Source organism: Cryptomeria japonica, chromosome 5 (assembly GCF_030272615.1).
Source record: "Cryptomeria japonica chromosome 5, Sugi_1.0, whole genome shotgun sequence".
Classification (NCBI taxonomy): Eukaryota; Viridiplantae; Streptophyta; class Pinopsida; order Cupressales; family Cupressaceae; genus Cryptomeria; species Cryptomeria japonica.
In genome coordinates this window covers 748,205,111-748,221,011 of record NC_081409.1, presented here as the reverse complement: position 1 = coordinate 748,221,011, position 15,901 = coordinate 748,205,111, and the positions used below count along the sequence as shown (strand labels likewise).

General features: G+C 30.6%; 1 non-coding gene across 1 annotated transcript; it reads left to right on the top strand.

Annotated features, from left to right (window-relative positions):
- Positions 1-11,324: 11,324 nt before the first annotated feature.
- Positions 11,325-11,398, top strand: TRNAI-AAU (transfer RNA isoleucine (anticodon AAU)). Its single transcript has one exon. It is a non-coding gene; the product is annotated as a tRNA-Ile (tRNA).
- Positions 11,399-15,901: the final 4,503 nt, after the last annotated feature.

The window sequence follows — 15,901 nt, the reverse complement described above, 5'->3', positions numbered from 1 at the left end:
CACCATTACCATTTGTCCAACCAGAACATACAGTCTTCTAAAGATAATAGTTTTGAGGTCTGCTTATAGGCAAATGCCTGCTTCTTATTTTTTTCGATACATTTCTAAGCCTGTACTTCCAAGAACTGGTAAAAAGGCATTTTATATAAATCAACAGCCTTGCAATAAGGCTAAAATCAACCTTTGTTTTTATTATTTCTTTTGTAAAGTTGACATCAGGATAACATGCAAGAGTAGTAGTATATGGCTGCGGCTATTTTGGTTTCAAAACGGATTTTTCTTACAACGTGATAGCAATGTGTTAGTCAATTGCAGCCGTTTATTGCAAAATCGCCAGTATAAAACGAACGACTAACAAGCGTGTTAGTCAATCCGTACTGCCGTTTTGGAGCCAAATAGACGAGTCCGTAGTATATTGGGTGTTACCTCACGCTTGCACAAGTCTGTTAAATGCTATTAACATTTACAACATTGGTTCAAAGTTTCAATCTGAGTGTTAAGAAGTTTATCTTGGTATTTTTTAAAAATATTACAATATTAAATAGTTTTTTGATTGAAAAATTAGGTATGTTTCTTTGACTTAAATGCCATTATGCTTTTGTTTGGATTATTTGGACATGATTTTATTTCACAATATAGATATTTTAAATACTAAAAATGTTTATAGATATTAGGTTTGAGTTATATTATCTATTTAAATTTTATGTTATAATTTTATTTTTGTTCTTACTATAGGTTTGTTGTGATTGAGTTTTTATGTATAGGTCACTTAATTTTTGTTGTCATTATAAAACACATTTTGAATAATTAAATATATTTATCAAAAGTTTAAATTATAATATATTTATTTTAATTATATATGCTTAAAATGAATGTTTTTTTTTCTTCTAGATCGGGTTACCATTTTCTCAATCCAATCCAATCCACTTCATTCTCTATATGAAATAAACACAATTTAGAATATAGATTAATACAACTTAATTAATAGTTTAATTATTGATCCTAGAATAACTTAGTAATCTAAGACAAAAATAGATTGAGTTAAAAATAATAGGCTAGTGCTTATTTATAAATCGATGTGGTATAGATTTATTGATTATATTGTAGTAGAGAGATAGCTACTAAAATCTATAACTGAAACACATGTTAGAGACATGATATCTAAGATCTTACGAATATTGGACAAGATAGTAGTTCTAGTTCCATCTAGATATCATGGTTTCATCTACATTAAAAATAGATGTTTGATACCTATAAAAGATGTTCAACTAGTTAGCCTTTATTGTATAGATTCATTTTATAATTTTAGTTTTATTTTTGTGATAGGTTTGTTGTGTTTGAGTTTGTATGTATAGCTCACTTCATATTTTGTTGTCATTATAAAACACTTTTTGAATAATTAAATATATTTTTCAAAAATTTAAAATTAACTAGTTTTTAATAATAAATTAATTTTAATTATACATTTCATATTCGTAAGATGAGTTTTTTTTTTCTTCTAGATTGGGTCTACCATTTTCTCAATCCATTTCATTTTGTGTATGGAATAAAACACCCTTTAGAAGATAAATCTATTGGAATCGTTTTCCGTTGCGCCAAAATCTCAAACTATCAACACCCGATAGAAACACTGAATTTAATCCGACCCATGGGAGGTGGTTAAGCCATGTCACAAGTCCCCAAGGAGGTGCTAACCACTAAATCAACAATCTCCCCTTCAACATCGATCTAAGCCTTCAACACCCAATGAAGGGAGACTTGAACCCGTGACACAAGTCTCTGATACCAATTGTTGGAATCATTTGTCGTTGTGCCAAAAGCTTGAACTATCAACATACAATACAAACACCAGATTTAATCTGACCCACGAGAGGCGGTTAAGCCAAGCCATGAGTCCCCAAAGAGGTGCTGGCTACCAAGTCAACAAAATCAACACAACTAAAAATATAGTTTGATAATTGATTCTAGAATAATAATCTTAGATTGTTAGTAATCTAAGACAAAAATAATTTGATTTAATAAAAACTTATTAGAGCTTATTTATAAATTGATGTGTTAATAGATTTTGAGTATGAATAATATTGTGGTAAAGAGATAGGGACTAAAAACTATAACCAAAATAAATGTTATAAACCTATGATATCTAAGACTTTAAGGATACAAAATAAGGCCATAGTTATAGTTCCATCCAAATGCCATGGTTTCATTTAAATTAAAAATAGACTCGTGGTACCTATAAAAAATATTCAATTAGATGATATTTTATGCTAAAAAAATGGGGTGGTACTAAGAACCCTTTGGGATCGCTACTATAGAGGGGATGAGAGATCATATTTCCTTGCTAGCCATCATGCCATGAATTGATTGAATAGAGATCATAACATGGCATTTCATACTTTGTTGTCATTGTAGAACATGTTTCTTAGTGTAAGTAATAGAATAAATACTTATCCATAAATTTTTTAAAATAAAACTTAGCTTTCTTTAAAACTAAATTTTATTTTGATAAATACATTTCCTCTTCTTAAGATGATTTAGATATACTATTTTATAAATCCACTCTATTATGTGTGTAAGGAATAAATAATACCTTACAATGTACTTATTATAATTTAATTTTTAGTTTAATTATTGATTGTAGGATAATAAATTAACAACTTAAAACAAATATAATTTGATTTAATAAAGATAAACTAGGTTTTATTTATAAATTGATGTAATATGGACATATCAAGTCCTAAGGACAATATCACTTGCTCTTATAGCCCCCAGCCAATAGCTAAGACCCTAGGGGTCTATTTTTTCCCAAGACCAACAAAATTGACTATTCAACACCTTTAAAAAACCTACTCAAGGACAAAATGATTAAGTGTTCCCAAGCTTAATCCCCACTTACACACTTAATAGCCCCACAAAACAATCTTATCCATAAACCACAATTAAACAAAACTAATAGACAATAGACCCTATATACCTCTAGGTAAAAAATGGTTCACAATATATAATTTTAGGAGGTATTTAATTTAGGTCTAAATGGTTCTCCCTTTCCATTGGCATAACTATTCTTGCACAATAGCACAATTATATCCACTACAAGTACAATCAACCATAAAAGTTAGTCTTGTTATTCAATAGATCCAGTAATATATCCTTACCTTAAGGAAGATGAAATCATCAAAGCTAATTTACATTTTTATCCAAATTCACCTTTACATTGGCAAGGGATTACTTCATGTTTTTTATCATGATCGACCATTTATTTTGTATAGTTTCTCTAAAGGTATCAGTTGTCCTTGTCCATCCTATGACCAACACCCATATTAGGGAACACAAGACACATTAGTATTCCTTTGGTTAAATATGGATTTAACATTAATAGTTTTTCCCGAGGTTAATTGAATTGTGTATTGTATGGTATCTAAAAATCAACTTTATCATTGTCTGTTAAATATCAACTAGATTATATAATTACTATCCTCATCTTGATGTCGTACCTTTCATTTCATAAGACATATTTAAGAATTTGTAACTGCAAACATAATCATTCTAATTAAGTACAACTTGAATTATAATCTTGAAATAATATGCAAGAATTGGTAGTCATTCTTAAAGTACTACTCAATTTCACTTTCTATTTTAATGTATTCACATCATAGTATTCAAAGGTGTAAGAGAGATCAGTTCCCTAAGGTTTATGAGGGAAAACAATGATTTCCACGATCATCACAACACTTACTACTTTATTAATCACTTTTGATATATGTAATTAACAATTTAATGAAATGAACTAGAGAGGTGGGGTTGCATTTGGAACACATAAGGTAGGGCCTTACACCTCCTTATATGGGACAATAGTGTGGAAAATTATCTATTAGAAAAACACACTATCATCTAGGTTGAGATCCTCCTCATGCTAAAGTGTTAGTTGGTTAAAGGATACTTGTTTTTTCTCTAGGATGCAACATTATTATTGATTATTTGGTTATTTCTCCTCAAAGGGAAGAATTTATTTATTTATTCAATCCCAAACCATGTCTTTAAATTGGGTGGGTCCATACTTGTTGGGACATCCACATAGTTTTTCTACATTATATGGAGCATATCATAACGTGATCCGCATCATATTGTATCCTTCCCATCTTCAAAGTATCTTGATCGTATTATTGGTGATGGTCAAGTAGTTGAATGCAAAATTTCTTTAATAGGACCTAATGAGAAAATATATAGTGATATCCTCATATTTGGGAATCCCTCTTTTAAATGTTAGTGCATATGTGGATCACACCATCATTGAGTTATATTTTCCAACTTCCTCCGATTCTATAGATGCAAATCTAAAGACAAAATTATGTCAATCATTTTGTGTTTAATAGTCATGGTTAAGACTGTCTATATTTTACACTTAGAATTTGATGAATGTTACATTCTAATAGATTAGTTTTAGTAATCCATGTCTTTCACAAAGCTAATGTCTTCAAGTTTCACACCTTCTCACATTCATATTCCCCTTCACTCATCATTGATATAATTGTTGGATGAGTCATCTTTAGAAAAATTGAAGGTGACATGCATGTTAGACCTACATGTGAGTCCATGTTTGGTGATTTGGGTGGAGATTATATTGCTCCTATAATTGCCACATAGGTATAATTAAATTTCAAGTTAAAACATATGAATTATAAACTTTACATCATACACAAAAACTCCTACATCATTATCATTTGAAATTAATTATTTTTACTCACATAACCTAGGTCAACTCATGGTATTACTAGTTAAAGAAAAGGAAGTGTACATGTGTTCTTCACTTTATTACACTGAGAGGCGTAACCCTACATCACCAACAATATGAGGTCAATAGATCCATATACATAAAAGGAACTGCTTAGCATTCCTAATAGTTACAAACACAAAGTGGAGGTACAACTGCAATGCAACAATCAAGGATTAAGGGTAATAAAGAATAATAAACACATGTAATTGGACAATAGATAATAAGAAACTCCTGGAAGTGCAAGAGTTTTATATTATATTTCTTTTTCTCTATTTATTTTGCTATATTTATATGAGAGTACATTTGCCAAATCAAGAAGGCATTTGAAATAGTATAATTTAAATAGGCATTCCAATTTGAGTAGATGCATTTCACTTTCACTTGACATTTGAAGAGGTAATAGATGCATTCAAAGGACAAAAAGTGAGAATAGTGAGGATGAGAAGCATGCAACAAGCAGGAGAATTACATCTATTGTGAGAAAAAATGCTATAGTTAGGGTTTCTCAAGAGGAACATAGGAATGAGAGGAATCGTGGCACAAGGCACCAAATAGACAATTGCAAATCCCAAGCTGATAGGAGAGACAAGAGATAGAGATAGGACCCACTAACATAAGGGATTAGTGCATGGACTCAATCAATGCAATTTATAATTATTGTATAAATTTTAAAAAAATTTAGAATTATATTTTATGATCTATTACTGGAAAAAGGATACAAATAATATTATGTGGTGATCTATTTTTTTAATTTTATAATTATATATCATATCCATTCTCTTCATCACAATAGATCACAAACTATTAGAAGGGAAGGGAACGTGCTCAAACAACCAAAGAGGAATCAAGATAAGAAAGTTCTTTATTTTACAATGCATAATGAATTAGAGAAACAATTGATATACATTCTCCTTTTTCCTTTGTTGAACAGATATGAATGAATCCATTTTGTGCATACCCTGTAATGATGGAATGCCTTGAGCTTGCACATGTTTCTATTTTGTGAATGCATGTCTACCAGAGCCTTCATAATTAAAAGCCTTTATGTGCATATGGCACCACTTTTCATTGAATCTTGAAGATCACATTTCTTTGAGTCATTTTGTCAAATAATTGATGAACTTGGTTTATGACATGCATCTGGTCTTTAGAGTGCAAGAGTTAGTATGATGGCACATATTAGTAAGCTTAGTATTACTCACTCCACATTGCATTTGTTTAAATATTGCAATAGCTTCTTCACATGTCAATTTTGGATTTTATAATCTATTTCCATAAGAAGAAGTCTTTAATGGAGATTGACTTGCATATAATACATGTCTGTATTTGTATTTTCATGTCAAATATATCTCTCTCATTTTATTGTCGATCTTATCCTATATCTATTTTCCATGGATTTTCATAATGCATCCAAAATGCCCACTTTGGCATAGGCAGGGAGGCCACAAACAATACAATGGAATGTAGCATTATACCTATCATTCACTCTTGCATTAAAGATTATGCAAACCTTTCAACAAGGAAGTGATGTTTGTCAAATAGGAATCCCAATTAGGAAGACAATTAGATACCTATTGTAATGAATTTTTGGAAGTACTCAATGAATCATCAATAAAAGATGAATGTGTGATCTCAATTGGAAAATTGGGATTTGTAGGAGAAGTCTTTGGATCATTAAGACTATCGAGTTTTACATCACATTCAAACTCCTCTATCATATCATCATCAAAGTGAAGATTATCAACATCATCAAGTGGAATGAGGCAATTCAAAGTATGATCATTTGGGAATGGAGGATTATGTGGATATTAAAAAATCTCCTAAATCTTGGCCCAAACTATGTGTGGATACTTGATTCCTAAAATTTGACAATAGGTCTCTCTAAAGATGCTTGCACTGAAACTACAACCAATCAACTCCTACATCTTTGATTTTTATTTCACTATATTTTTTTTCTATACCTATATATTAACCATGATAAGATTTCCCTTATAGTTGTAGATAGTTTTTAGCATTTGATGTGATTCAATTGAAACCTCCATAGTATGTGACCCTTTTAGAAATGGTGTTGAATAAGAGAAATCTTCAATATGATCATCAAACTTGATTTCAAACTATTTCTTTGGACGAAGCATAATAGATATTAAGTGACTAGAATCTCAAAGTGTTATGACTAGACCTATCCCTTTTGATCCAAGGCAATGACATTGTAGGATAATTCGTATCATTATTCACAATTCATATGTCATAATTACACTCTATGTATGTATGATAGATTCATAACCTTTCATGAAGATGTAGCTCGATGTTCTTATCCTGAATCCATAATAGATTACATTACATTAATAGGCCCTTTAAGTGAAGGGTATGCTAGTATATCTCTATAAATAACACTGCTATGTATGTTAACTACCAACCTTGCATAGTTTAATGCTACGTGCCCAAATTCTAAATCAAAGCACTAATAAAATTCACTCACACAAGAAATGATGACATGACCATACTATTGAAGATAAATGTGACATGGCTTAAATATGATCTGCTAATACATGCCTAGAGTATTTAAATTCAACCATAACTTCCTATATGTACAAGGTTTACCAATAAAACCCTAAAAATGGGTTTGGACCTTGCAATCTTGGAATCATCACTAAGACAAAAATATATTATTTTTAGCTATTAAAATGCCAAAAATATAAATTTTGAATGATTATATACACATGAACTACTTTTTACTCAAGTGTAAAAATAGTAATATAACTCTAGTATATCTTTGGTATCTATTACTACATTTAAACAACAACATATGTTGAAACCTCTATAATATGAATTTCAACCAAGTTTATGGATTGGCCAAAGTATTAGTTTCTCACCAATGGGATTATTTTTAATCACATTTCCTACACTCATACAGTCCTTTTTATGGTGTTATTCATATACTTGTCCCTTATGATCCAAGGCAAGGGCATTGTTGGTGAATTGGCAACATTATATTCACAAACCATGTGCTATAATTGCACACTATATGTATGCATAATATATTCATAGCCTTCAACAAAGAGGTAGTTTAGTCTTTTAGCCTTGACCCATAATAGATTCTATTACATCAATGGGCCCCTTTGATCCAAGGTGAAGTGTGTTTTAGTATATCGATCTACGATACTTTCATGAATCATTAAGTGTTTTCATGATCTTTTTATCATATTCAAGGTGAAGTGTGATAAGAAAAATATTATAATTAGTATAATTACAATCTATATTTATACTTAAAAACATTAGTTACATTTTATGAAGGGTCACAAGAGAGGTAATGTCATGTTTTGAATGAAGATAGTAAGAAATGTTTAGTATAGTATGGATGGACTAGACTAATTATTATTTATGCTACATTAATAATATGTGAGGCATACTTTCACATTGACCAATGAATAGGATAATAACTCTACCCATTTTATATATGTATTCTTAGTGATCACTATGACATGAGACATAAACTCTCTCTCTCTCTCTCTCTCTCTATATATATATATATATATATATATGATTTGATTGGGTGGTTGGTATATTATTTTGATCAAAGTTGTTTTAATTTTTCTTTCTTTTTTTAAAAGTTTTTTTCTACATATAGTTTACAATTTTCACCAATTTTTAGAGCATTATCTACCATATGTCTTCTAGGATCTAAATCATTTACCTTTAATTATAAGAGTTATTTCCAAATAAAGCATGTAAAACATGGAAGTATGTGCATGCAAGAAGATATTTTCTAATCTAGGTCTAGATTATTATATTTTTTTATATTTAGAAGATGATTAATTACAAATTATTGAAGTTAATGTCACTTTGTTAGCAAAATCTCAAGAAAAATACTAAAGAATATAACATATAGATGATAGGGTCATGTTTTATCAACTTTTCTAGTTGCACAATAGACTTTAGTTAAGCTTTCAAGGTGCATATATGCTACAAACTTTAGTTATAACTTGAGTTATTATGCTATTAAGTCCTCATACGAGCACTCTTAATATGCTTATTTAATGGATGTGCATACGATACATACATATGCTTATAATTTTGCATGTGATCAATGTGAATGGATAATTGTTATGGTATGCAATGTTGTGAATAGTAACTTGATATGTAGCATTTTACCTCTAGCTGATATGAACTATCATATATATATGATACATACATATTTATAATTGTGCATGTGATCAATGTGGATGTATAATTGTTATAATATGAAATATTTTTTATGGTTGACTTTGAATTAGTCAAAGGTAGTTCTAGGTGTTTAGAGCCATTGAAGAGTGTCACCCAAGCGTGGACTTCTTCCATAACATTACTAACTACCTATGGGCATGTTATTTAATAGTTTGTTATGATGATTTGAGTGGATATTTATGTCTTGGACGAGTTATGAGTTTCAATTCTAATAGGACTTAGTTAGTTTACGCTTTCTTTATTTGTTCAATAAATCTCTTCCAATATTTGGGGATCAAGTGTTAGTTAGTTATGGATTGAGTCATGGATTCGAGAGTATAAATGAGTCCACTTGTAACTTGAAAAGGTTAAAGATGCTATTAATACTAAAATGTCTCTTTTTTAATATTAACTTGTAAGAAAAACATGTATGCCTGTATTATTTGAATAAATAATGCATCTTTTGAACTAGTTCTTGATTTTGTGATATTCTAAATGAACTTATTTTCCTACGGGGGCCCACTTGAGGTAATGTTGCTCTTAGTTAGTTTCATTTATCCATAGAGATTGTTTAGATCATTCCAGTTCAACTTATTGTTATAATTTATACAATAGTTGTATAATGTTTTAATCTTTATTGGTTTCTTCTAGCAATTATTGTTTTCTAGTAGATAGTCTAAGTACTAGTTTGTAGATGCTCTTGTTATGCTTACCTTAATTAGGATTATTTTATTTTCATGTTTTACTTTCACTGGACTTGTTCTTTCTTTGATATTTCATTATTAGTTGTAATAGTCTTTAGCATTTGTTTTCCTACACTTTCCTTTACTACAATCTTTGCAGTTAATATAAGATAATAGCCAAGGACAAGTTCATAATGCACATATTGTGTTGTTCCATTTCAAGTTGTATGACCCTTGGTTTAAAAAGTAAATGCAACCTTTAAACCATGAAGGATTGCTCAGTTTGGATGATTATCCCTGAGTTGTGGAAACACTTTTAACTTGACCAAAGCCTAATTCAAATTAGAAGGCTCGACATTAGATACCAAAAAAATATTGCATTTCCACACATATATTAGAGTTCTTAACAAGTCTTAAATATGTTCAAGAATTCATATATGTTATAATTTGTTCAAGAATTGATATATGATTCTAAATCCATCTAATCAAAATTATAATCACATAACTTTCTTGTTTGTTGTAATTAGTCTTAGAGATCTAAAATGAGAAGTGTGAGTATTTCAAATATCTATAAATCTTGTTATTCTATAATTTGCATGCGTGTTTTAAAAGAGACTAAAACCTTAGATTGAAATAGGGGGACATACTTGTCTTAGTAATCTAGTTAACATGCTTGCAAGATTTTCTCCGACAAGACTAGCTATATTTGGAACTAAAACTAATTGCATTGAGTGCAAAGTCAAATTTTACATGTCGAAAATTGAACTTGATAACTGTTTTATTCCAACATGATGTATTGTATATTTTATGCTTCAATTTTAAAACATTATCATTAATTATTATTATGTGGTCTAAACAATCACAAAAAATGGGGGCACATAAATGATGAGTGTATATATCATTATTAGCACAAAACACCAAACCTTCATGATTATATTTGACCAACAAAAAATAGATGAAAAACAAACTTAGTTTGTGTGATAGTTTTTGGTTTCAATTGTGTATGTGTTTTTTTACATCAACATTTCATATCACACTTTGTGATCCATCATCAGGATGATAGAAAACTCATGGCTCGTAGAAAAACTCATTTTTCTACTCCATGAGTTTTCTTTTTTATATTCCATGAGTTTTCTATCATCTTGATGATGGATCACAGAGTGTGATCATTTGTCTATTCCATGAGTTTTCTATCATCTTGATGATGGATCATAGAATGATTCGAAACGTTGCTATAAAAAAAATACACACAATCAAAATAAAAAAATGATTACAAAAATTAATATAGATTGTGGAAAATTAATATCTTTAACAAATTTAATATTTGAAAATATCACAAAACTTTTTTGTTCCAATTTTGATCAATAGCTTCCTTTTTAAAACCCATAAGCCTAGAGGAATTCTGACTCAAAACAGTTTTGTAGATCTTGTCAACATCCAAAACAACGAAATCAATCCAAAAAGAGGCATGAGCGTAAGTGATTTGAGTATATAATAAGATGATAAGAAAGACATCGTTAAAAATGGGATGAAGGGTTGAATAGGATAAATAATATTACAGCTTTCTATTATCAAAGGGATCAATAAACGAACGAACAAGAACTATCGACGTTACAAGTAAAATTTAAAGATCTAATTTTATTTTACAAAGGAATACCACATGTGGCCTATTAGCTCAGTTGGTTAGAGCGTCGTGCTAATAACGCGAAGGTCGCAGGTTCGAGACCTGCATAGGCCAAATTAGCATGGACGTGTTTATTTTACTTCAATAAAATTGCCTTTGATATTTAGAATTTTTATCGTGGAGTTTTTGAAAAAAGTAATTTAAAATAGGGTTGTTGTATAAAATAAATTATATTAATGATAAAGAATTATGTCAAATGACAAGTAAGATAATATTGTAATGGGAAAAAAAATTATGAATCTTGGAAAAGAACTCTACTCTCCAATTCTTACTTCAATGTAATGACTATGCACCTCCCTCTATGTACATTCAGTGTAATTGTAGAAGAGAAATTGAATATACTTGCATATCTATATTAGGAAAAAATTATCTAAAAGATATTTAGAGATATCAAAAGAGTTTTTAAAAATTATGTCTTTTATCACATTATTATATAGAAATAAATTTTGTTTAGAAACATTATCCTAAAAAAAGTGAAATATTGTGGTGTTATTTCTATACATTTAATTTAAGTTGAATAATAGAAAATAAAGAATTTAGCGTGTCTATTAAAAAATCTCAATTCCCTTTAAATTTCATAAATTGGATATATCTCTTAATATATTATAATATTTAGTATTTTAAAATAATATCTTTTTGATTGGTAAATTGTAGGCTTGGGGCCTGCTCCCTTTTTATTGATATTAAATTTTTTTACATATGTATTGAAAGAGTCGTAAGATATCTATTTGACAAAACTAGAGCACTATGTGCTGAAAGGTAAAAGTAGTTTGGTTTGTAAATTTAAAAGGTATTTCTATGACCTCAAACAAAGTTCTACGATGTGGTACTAGAAATTTAATACATATGTGTTGAGTTTGAGATTTGAGCATTCTAAATCAAATCATTGTGTTTATTATAAAACTGATGTTGATCATTTCATGTTTATTGCATTGTATGTTGATTATATGTTATTTATTGGTAAAGAGAAAGAGTTGGCAATTGACACTCATCGAATTCATTTTGTTGTCATTGATGGCAACAAGATCAGATGGAAGTCATATACTGACATTACGAGGCATTTACTAGCAGACATCGACATCGGCATTGGCACCAGCATCAAGTACTTCAAGGAAGCCGACATCAAGGAAGATTTATTAAGAAAATCATTTTGTAATTATTGTCAAGGCCGACATTGAATATCTTTTATAATGTATTGTAAGTCGACATAAGACATATTGTTTGTAATGGGTATATAGGTCAGTTTGCTAGGTCATTTTGTAGAGTGTGTGACATAGGAGAATATAGCAGAACTGTATAATGCGAAGTATATGTATGTAGATCATTTGTATGTGAATGTTATGTCATGCAATGATCTGTAGATAGTTTGGAAAGCATTCTTGGACGAGAGGTGATATCGACAGTAGTGTTCAGGGTTTATGAACCGGTATAGAGCAGAGCTAGAACCGAAATTCTATTTGGCATAGTAGATGCATTTTGTGAGTTCATTTTCATTGTCTTACTTCAGCAGAAGCTTGTAGTCAGTGAGACTCTTTAGTGATGAGAAATGTGCTTTCCTGCATGTGCAGACCCTCATTATATGTAATATATTTTCATATGGACAATGAACTGATATTGTGTGTCACAAATCCCATCGTGGTTTTTCGTCTTTGAGGTTTTCCATGTATAAATTCTATGTGTTATGTTGTTCAGTCATGTGGATGGTTTATTTGCTTCAAGTTATATGTTTATTTGTTTACCGATTTATATGTGTATGGTATAAATGATAAAATATTATCTTACTGACAGAACACTGATTCACCCCCTTCTCTCAGTGTTCTTGGATCCCAACAATTGGTATCAGAGCCTGGTACCTCGGAAAAAGTTTAACAACTTGAGGAAGATCTTGAAACCAGAATCTTTGAACATGGCTATGGAAAAGTAACTTGAGATGGCTCTTGAAGATTATGATGCTGAAAGGATGAAGAATTTAAAATTGCAAGATGAATTGAATTCTGTTAATGAATTTATTCTTATCCTGCAAGAAAGGTTATTGTTTGTTCAAGCCAAGAGAAAGGAACTATTGCAAAACCCGGATGATGAGGAGAATAATGCACTTAAGGAACAATATCATAAACTAAGTCAAGCAAACATGCTCATGAAGAATGAAATGCAAGACCTAACTATGAGGTTATCAAAATATATTGAGGACATAAAGAAGAAGGAGGATAATATTGTTATATCTCTGAAGAACAAATTTGATGAATGTGGCAGCAGAGCTAGAACCGAAATTCTATTTGGCATAGTAGATGCATTTTGTGAGTTCATTTTCATTGTCTTACTTCAGCAGAAGCTTGTAGTCAGTGAGACTCTTTAGTGATGAGCAGTGTGCTTTCCTGCATGTGCAGACCCTCATTATATGTAATATATTTTCATATGGACAATGAACTGATATTGTGTGTCACAAATCCCATCGTGGTTTTTCGTCTTTGAGGTTTTCCATGTATAAATTCTATGTGTTATGTTGTTCAGTCATGTGGATGGTTTATTTGCTTCAAGTTATATGTTTATTTGTTTACCGATTTATATGTGTATGGTATAAATGATAAAATATTATCTTACTGACAGAACACTGATTCACCCCCTCCTCTCAGTGTTCTTGGATCCCAACAATTGGTATCAGAGCTTGGTACCTCGGAAAAAGTTTAACAACTTGAGGAAGATCTTGAAACCAGAATCTTTGAACATGGCTATGGAAAAGTAACTTGAGATGGCTCTTGAAGATTATGATGCTGAAAGGATGAAGAATTTAAAATTGCAAGATGAATTGAATTTTGTTAATGAATTCATTCTTATCCTGCAAGAAAGGTTATTGTTTGTTCAAGCCAAGAGAAAGGAACTATTGCAAAACCCGGATGATGAGGAGAATAATGCACTTAAGGAACAATGTCATAAACTAAGTCAAACAAACATGCTCATGAAGAATGAAATGCAAGACCTAACTATGAGGTTATCAAAATATGTTGAGGACATAAAGAAGAAGGAGGATAATATTGTTATATCTCTAAAGAACAAATTTGATGAATGTGGCAGCAGAGCTAGAACCGAAATTCTATTTGGCATAGTAGATGCATTTTGTGAGTTCATTTTCATTGTCTTACTTCAGCAGAAGCTTGTAGTCAGTGAGACTCTTTAGTGATGAGCAGTGTGCTTTCCTGCATGTGCAGACCCTCATTATATGTAATATATTTTCATATGGACAATGAACTGATATTGTGTGTCACAAATCCCATCGTGGTTTTTCGTCTTTGAGGTTTTCCATGTATAAATTCTATGTGTTATGTTGTTCAGTCATGTGGATGGTTTATTTGCTTCAAGTTATATGTTTATTTGTTTACCGATTTATATGTGTATGGTATAAATGATAAAATATTATCTTACTGACAGAACACTGATTCACCCCCTCCTCTCAGTGTTCTTGGATCCCAACAATTGGTATCAGAGCCTGGTACCTCGGAAAAAGTTTAACAACTTGAGGAAGATCTTGAAACCAGAATCTTTGAACATGGCTATGGAAAAGTAACTTGAGATGGCTCTTGAAGATTATGATGCTGAAAGGATGAAGAATTTAAAATTGCAAGATGAATTGAATTCTGTTAATGAATTCATTCTTATCCTGCAAGAAAGGTTATTGTTTGTTCAAGCCAAGAGAAAGGAACTATTGCAAAACCCGGATGATGAGGAGAATAATGCACTTAAGGAACAATGTCATAAACTAAGTCAAGCAAACATGCTCATGAAGAATGAAATGCAAGACCTAACTATGAGGTTATCAAAATATATTGAGGACATAAAAAAGAAGGAGGATAATATTGTTATATCTCTGAAGAACAAATTTGATGAATGTGGCATATTGACTCATGGGAATAATCTGTTGAGAATTGATTTGGCACACTCTTGGAACAATGAACAAGAACTTGAAAGACAAATAACTACTTTGAGAGATGATCTGACTACTGCAAGTGAGTATAAAGAAAAATTCAGGATTAGTGCTACACAGTTGGATGACTTATTGAAAAGACAAAGACAGATTGATGATTCTAGAGGACTTGGATTTGTACAAGGTGAAAGCTCCGGTACTGCAAATGAAGATCAGACAACCGGTATGCAGAACTCATCCGACTAGAGGAAACTGGTAAAGCAATCTAATGCTTATAAATTCAATGGTAGATGCTTTGTGTGTAATAAATTTGGGCATATGGCTAAACAATGTAGAAATAAAGAAAATCAAAACTACAATTTTGTTCTCGGTCAATGCACAAATTGTAATAAATATGGTCATAGATAAGAAGATTGAAGAATGAATGTTAAATGTCATGCATGTGGAAAGTTTGGACATTTTTCTAATCATTGTAGGTCAAGGAATGACACCAGATATGTTAAAGCAATTCAAAAGAACAATGTTACATGATATGCATGCAACAAAATATGTCATATTGCTAAGTACTGCAGAAGCAAGACTCAACTGATCAACAATGATAAAGATAATGAGAAAGGAAAGCAAAAGGTAGATGAAAT